This window comes from Bos mutus, chromosome 16 (assembly GCF_027580195.1).
Source record: "Bos mutus isolate GX-2022 chromosome 16, NWIPB_WYAK_1.1, whole genome shotgun sequence".
Taxonomy (NCBI): Eukaryota; Metazoa; Chordata; class Mammalia; order Artiodactyla; family Bovidae; genus Bos; species Bos mutus.
The window spans coordinates 58415938-58421937 of record NC_091632.1 but is presented as its reverse complement, the minus strand read 5'-3'; the positions used below and the strand labels follow the sequence as shown (position 1 = coordinate 58421937).

Genomic DNA, 6000 nt, shown 5'->3' with positions numbered 1-6000 from the left:
GAAGCATCCATTTGCTGCAGGTCAACTATGCAGTTTGTTGAGGATTAATTAACCGTGTAGTTTTCCAAAGTTTCTCTCTTTTCTCTCCATAGGCACAAATAATCCACCTTGGGGGGAGGGGTAGAAAAGCATTTCAGAGACCAAAGGGCAAGAGTCTCCGTTGTGAACATGCTGTTTATGCCCTGGATTTCTTGTTCTCTGCTCAATTCCTATCTGTTCCCTGGCCCTGAACACCCTCTACTGTTCTGCCTGGAAGCACGGCCTGACCTTGCCTGGGCGAAACCTGACTGAAGAAGCGTCTCTGCCTGCCTTTGTGCACATTCACCTTGGAAAGATGTAAAAATGATCAAACAGTTGGATAGGGTTCTTAGGGCAGATCCACGTTTCTGTGAATGAATAACATTTATTCAATATTTACTCTGTGCCAGGCATAGTTATAAATGCTTTACATGTATTAACTCAGTTAATCCTCCCAACCTTTTACAGTGGATTCTATCATGCTCCTTATTTTACAGATGAGGAAAATGAGGCTCAGAGAGGTTGAGCCACTTCCCTCAGGATGCACAGTGAATTATGGAGAAAAGATCTGAACATGAGCAGTCTGACTCCAGATCCTGTGCTCATAGTGTGGAAAGTGTTGCCTCCAGATGTAATTACAGTTTAATGAAGACAACATTTCAGTCACTGTGGGAAGAACTTGGATTCGGTAAGGCCTTTAATGGTCCTTTTTTGCAGATTCAGGACAAAGCTGGCCAGTGCTGTTTTAAAGATCTAGGAACACTTCCTTTGGAGGCTCCATCCTACATCATTTAAAAAAATAAAATGTTACAGGAAATGTAATTTTTTTGGCTGTAAACACTTGGAAGACCTGTAAGAAATAATTTTGCTTTCAAAGCAATCAAGCTATGAACAATTTACTTAATTCACTATTGGTTGTAGTTTCTCATTTACACTTGGAATTTTTGTGAAGAAAGAAAGCCTAAACTGCAGATTGTTTCTAAGCATAATGAAAATTTTATGAATATTAATTTAACAAATGAGGCTGACATAATATTACATTTTGTAGGCATGTAGTTAAGTATTTATTGATTGTGGTGTTGTAGTATTCTTTTCATAGTTTATATATATATATATATATATATATATGTGTGTATATATATATATATACACATACATACACTTTTAAAAAATAATCCTAAACTTTTCTCTTGCCCTTGAATGGACTTGTAGACCCAACACTGTGGCTGTGAGACCTAATGAATATTTTGAATCATTCATGTTCCTGGCCATACTCCATGTCTGCTTGCTCCTCGCAGCTGATCATAAGTAGGCAGAATAACTGCCCCTCCACCCCAGGTGACTCTCTGTAAGGCCCCTCCTACTCCAGATGTGTTGCTCACTGGCAGCTGGTGAAGTTTTACAGGGACTCAGCTACGACTGATGAGGAAGAGTGGCTATAACTTACAGCAGACCCAGCGTGTTGATTTTATCACGATGTGCTCCCTCATTCAGTTCTTCCAATCCATTGCCTGCAGTCTTGAGGCATTCGCTTTCTTTCCGTGAATCACGCCAAGGAGAAACTGCCCCACCTGTCGCTGGGTTTTCCAGTCTTTTTGCATCGCTCACCCTTGTCTTTGTAATGGCTCCTCTCTGCTTTACTGTGTCCTCTGCCAGGTCATCTGGAACAGCACAGTGGTTGCAAGGTGGCTTTGGAAATCAGACATCCTAATCCTCACAGCCCACTTGGTGAACGGTCGCAGAGGTAGAATGTGGGGTGGAGACTGTGAAAGGAGATGAGGAGCACCCAGGAACCACTTTTCTTACTTCATATTATCATTTCAACCCTGTGCTGCAATTTCTGAAAGATGGAGGTATCATTTTCAGCTTTTCAAGTCAGCTAATTACACTGCTGTGAGCTAGTAAAATAATTAATAAATGTTAACATTTGCATGTCATTTTAATTAAGAAATAAATGTCTTTAAATGAAAAAGTGCCTGCCAGCTTATACATTAATTACCAGAGTACTGAAAGTACCCTTTGCAAGGTGGTTCCCAAAGTACCCTGGGAAAATGAGCTGTCAATCACTTTTTGCTTGTATGAGTCACAGTGATGTCTTTCTTTGGAGTTCAAACTGCCAGCCAGGTTATGAGAGGGGGTGCTAACCCTGATAAGAGGAGAACAGTCATCTCAATTCTCTATATAGTTGGGGTGGTAGCAGACAATTGGGGCTCTATGCAGTTTTACTTCCATGGATGTTTCTGTTAATAATACCTTCTGATTTCTACTTTTTTATCATAAAAGGAAGTGATAGGGTCTTCCCTGGTGGTCCAGTGCTTAAGAATCTGCCTGCCAATGCAGGGGACGCAGGTTTGATCCCTGGTTTCGGAAAATCCCACATACCGTGGGGCAATTAAGCCTGTGTACCACAACTGCTGAGCCCGTGCTGTAGAGCCTGTGCTCTGCAACAAGAGAAGCCACTGCAAGAAGCCTGTGTACCACAGCTAGAAAAAAGCCCACATGCGGAAACAAAGACCCTCCTCTGTCCAGGAGATTTCCAAGGCAAGAATACTGGAGTGGGTTGCCATTTCCTTCTCCTAGGATCTTCCCGATGCAGGGATCAAACCCAGGTCTCCTGCATTGCAGGAAGTGTCCTGCATTACAGGAGGATTCTTTATTGACTGAGACACCAGGGAAGCCTGATGAAGGCCCATCATAGCCAAAAATAAATAAATAAGAGAAAGAAAAGTTGAAAAAGAGATGGCAATGCTTTGTCATATCATGAAATTAACTTCTCTGTGCTTGGTCTTCTATTCTTTACATTTTGCCAGGGTTTTCACACAGTCCCTATTAGATAATCAAGTGTAGGCTCTCAGGAGCAGGAATTAGGTCTATCTAGATTGCTCCTCTTTTATAAGATTTTCTCATTTTTTATTTTAAAGAAACATTTTAAAAGCTGTGAAATATAACACAATTAAGAAAAATGCATGAAAGTTAAAAGAAGATTTAAAAAGTTATTATATGGCAAATACTCAGGTCAAAAGTAGACTGTTGCTAGCATATCGAAACCTCATGCTTATCTCTTTCTAATTTTCTATCTCCCTGAATGTAACCATCATCTTGACTTTGATGGTTATCATGTCTTTGCTTATTTTTCCCCAGTAGTTTTGCCACTTAAGTGTGAATCCCTAAACACCAAATTTTAGTTCCACTTGTTTTTGAACTTTGTATAATCCTGGAGTAGGTTTCACTCAGCACTGTACTTGCAAAATTCATCCATATTGTCAGGTGTAGCATTGATGTATTAATTTTTACTATGGTACATCATGGAAGAACTCAACCACAATTTATTTATCCATTTTTACTCTTGGTGGACATTTGCCTCATGACAATGATGCTGCTGTGAACATTCTTTCTTGTACGTGTCTTTTGGTGTGCATCTTATGCATATGTGATTCTATTTCTAGGTAATTCCAAACCTACGACGAAATTTTTGGGTTACAGGCTGAGCCTATTAGTAGTCAAGATTGCAAACGGTTTTCCAAAGTGACTGAACCATTTTGCACACTCTTCAGTAACATCAGGGACCTTCTGTTGTTCCATGTTTTCTCCAGCACTTGGTGTTACCAGATTTTTTTAGATTTAACCATCCAAGTGAGAGCTTAGTGATATCTTGTTGTGACTTTAGTGTATATTCCTGTCTTGATTAATGATATTAGGCACCTTTTCATAAGTTTATTGGCCACTAGGGAATCCTCTTTGGTGGAACATCTTTTCAAGTCTTTTGCCCTTTTTTTCTACTCAGTTCTTTGTTGTTTTTTTTTAAATTTTTAATTGACTTTTAGTAGTTTTATTTATAGTCTGGTTATGATCCCTTTATCAGTCAAATGTATTGAAGCTACCTTCTCTCACCCTGGTTTGTCTTTTCACTCTCTTCTGCCTTCCAAAACAGAAGTTCTGAATTTTGATAAATAGAAGTTCTTAATTGCAATGTATTCCAATGAATCCTTCTTTTCTTGTGTAGTTTGTAGGTTTCCTTTCTTGGTTGTAAATGGATTCTCTTATATTATTATTGTTATTTTTAAAAATAAATTTATTTTTGGCGGCATTGGGTCTTTGTTGCTGCACGTGGGCTTCCTCTACTTACTTCCTCTAGTTGTGTGAGTGGGCTTCTCTTGTTGCTGATCACAGGCTCTAGGTGCATGGGCTTTAGTTGTTGCAACATATGGACTCAGTAGATGTGGCTTAAGGGCTTGTTGCCCAGGGTGTGTGGAATCTTCTCGGACCAGGGGTTGAACCCATGTCCCCTACATTGGCAGGCAGATTCCCAACCTCTGGACCACCAGGGAAGTCCCCTCTTGTATTATTTTTAAAAGTTTAAACTTTTTTGCCTTTTTCTTTTCATATTTAGATCTACAGTTCACCCAGAACTAATCTTAGTGAATGGTATGAGAGGAAATAAAGTTTTTTTTTTTCCTTTATGTCCAATTGATCTAGTCCCTTTATTGAGAAGACTGTCTTTCCCCCATAACTCTGATATTTATGCTGAGGTCACAGTTCTCCCAGGCTATTGCCTATCAGCGCCTGAGCACAAAGGGTACTAAAGCCTCATTTCTGTCCATGTGGGATACCTCTAATGGGGGTATTTGCTTGGAGACTACTCATCGGCCTACTGAGACTTTCTCAGGACTCCACTGTGGTCAGAGGCTCTTCGTACCCAGGCTTCCTTCCACCCCTCACAGGTGTCAGACCTACAGGGGGTCCAGAGGCTCTCTCCACCTTCTGCCACTCCCTCCTTCTCTCTTTATCCTTCATATGCTGTCCCTCTCCCTACCATTGCCCTCCCCCCACCCCAGTCAACATCTTGCAAATCTAATCCCATCTTGGCTTGGTTCCTTGGAGGACCTGAACTGATACAGAGTGGGAAGATCTTCGAGTAAGAGACAGTCATAATTCAGTGTCAAGATGACAAAAAACTGGGCTGAGTTCAGGGCAAAAGAGACTGGATGAGGAGAATGAATTGAAGGACTTTCTGAAAATAGAGTGAATGGAAACTGTGCTTGACAATGTGAAGGGCAAGGGAGGGGGTGGAGTTGAAGGTGACTAAGACTGATACTAAATCATTGCGTCATGGAGGTGGAGCTCATTCCAGGGAACCAGCAACGACACTTCCCTCATAGCTCAGTTGATAAGGAATCTGTCTGCAATGCAGGAGACCCCAGTTCGATTCCTGGATCGGGAAGATACACTGGAGAAGGGATAGGCTACCCACTCCCGTATTCTTGGGCTCATTGCCTCATGGAGGTGGAGCTCATTCCAGAGAACCATCAATGACACTTCCCTCATAGCTCAGCTGGTAAAAAATCTTCCTGCAATGCGGGAGACCTGGGTTTGGTCCCTGGGTCGGGAAGATCCCCTGGAGAAGGAAAAGGCTACCCACTCCAGTATTCTGGCCTGGAGATTGTATAATCCATGGGATCTCAAAGAGTCAGACACGACTGAGTGACCTTTGCTTTCACTCAATGACACTAGTTCTATGCTAATTAAGGGATTATTTTGTGATAAAAAATTAATAGCAATGTTAAATTACATTTGTATTGGATCTAACAGTTTACTGAGTGCCTTTGTACTTTATCTCCCTTTTTAACAATAGGGGAGGAGGGGGAAACATGTAAGGGAGGTCCTATTTGTCTTTCTTTTCGTGTGGTCTTTACTGCCACCCCTCTCACTTCTTTTTCCAAGGGCTGAAGATTCAATTGAAGGAATTGATCAGGTAAGGCCATTTCTAGTCAAGGTAGTGTAGTCGCTACCTTTTGGTCAAGGTAGTGTTAGCTCATGGCAAGCCTGTGTATGGTGGGAGAGGTCTTAAGACAATGTGATGGTTGGAGAGGGGAGGAGGGTCTGGGATCTATGTTGATTTGGTTGGAAGACACCATATTTCAGAATACTTAGGGATGGTGACTTCACACGGGGAGCTAAAATGCTGATTTTTAGGGGTCATTG

General features: G+C 41.3%; 1 protein-coding gene across 1 annotated transcript in view; it reads left to right on the top strand.

Moving 5' to 3' along the window:
* Positions 1 to 685: 685 nt before the first annotated feature.
* The window catches only part of CNIH3 (cornichon family AMPA receptor auxiliary protein 3), a 182540-nt gene continuing 177225 nt past the window's right edge, over positions 686 to 6000 (top strand). The window contains exon 1 of the mRNA XM_070385442.1: positions 686 to 706. The gene's annotated coding sequence lies outside the window, so the exon portion shown is untranslated. The remainder of the gene's footprint in view (positions 707 to 6000) is intronic.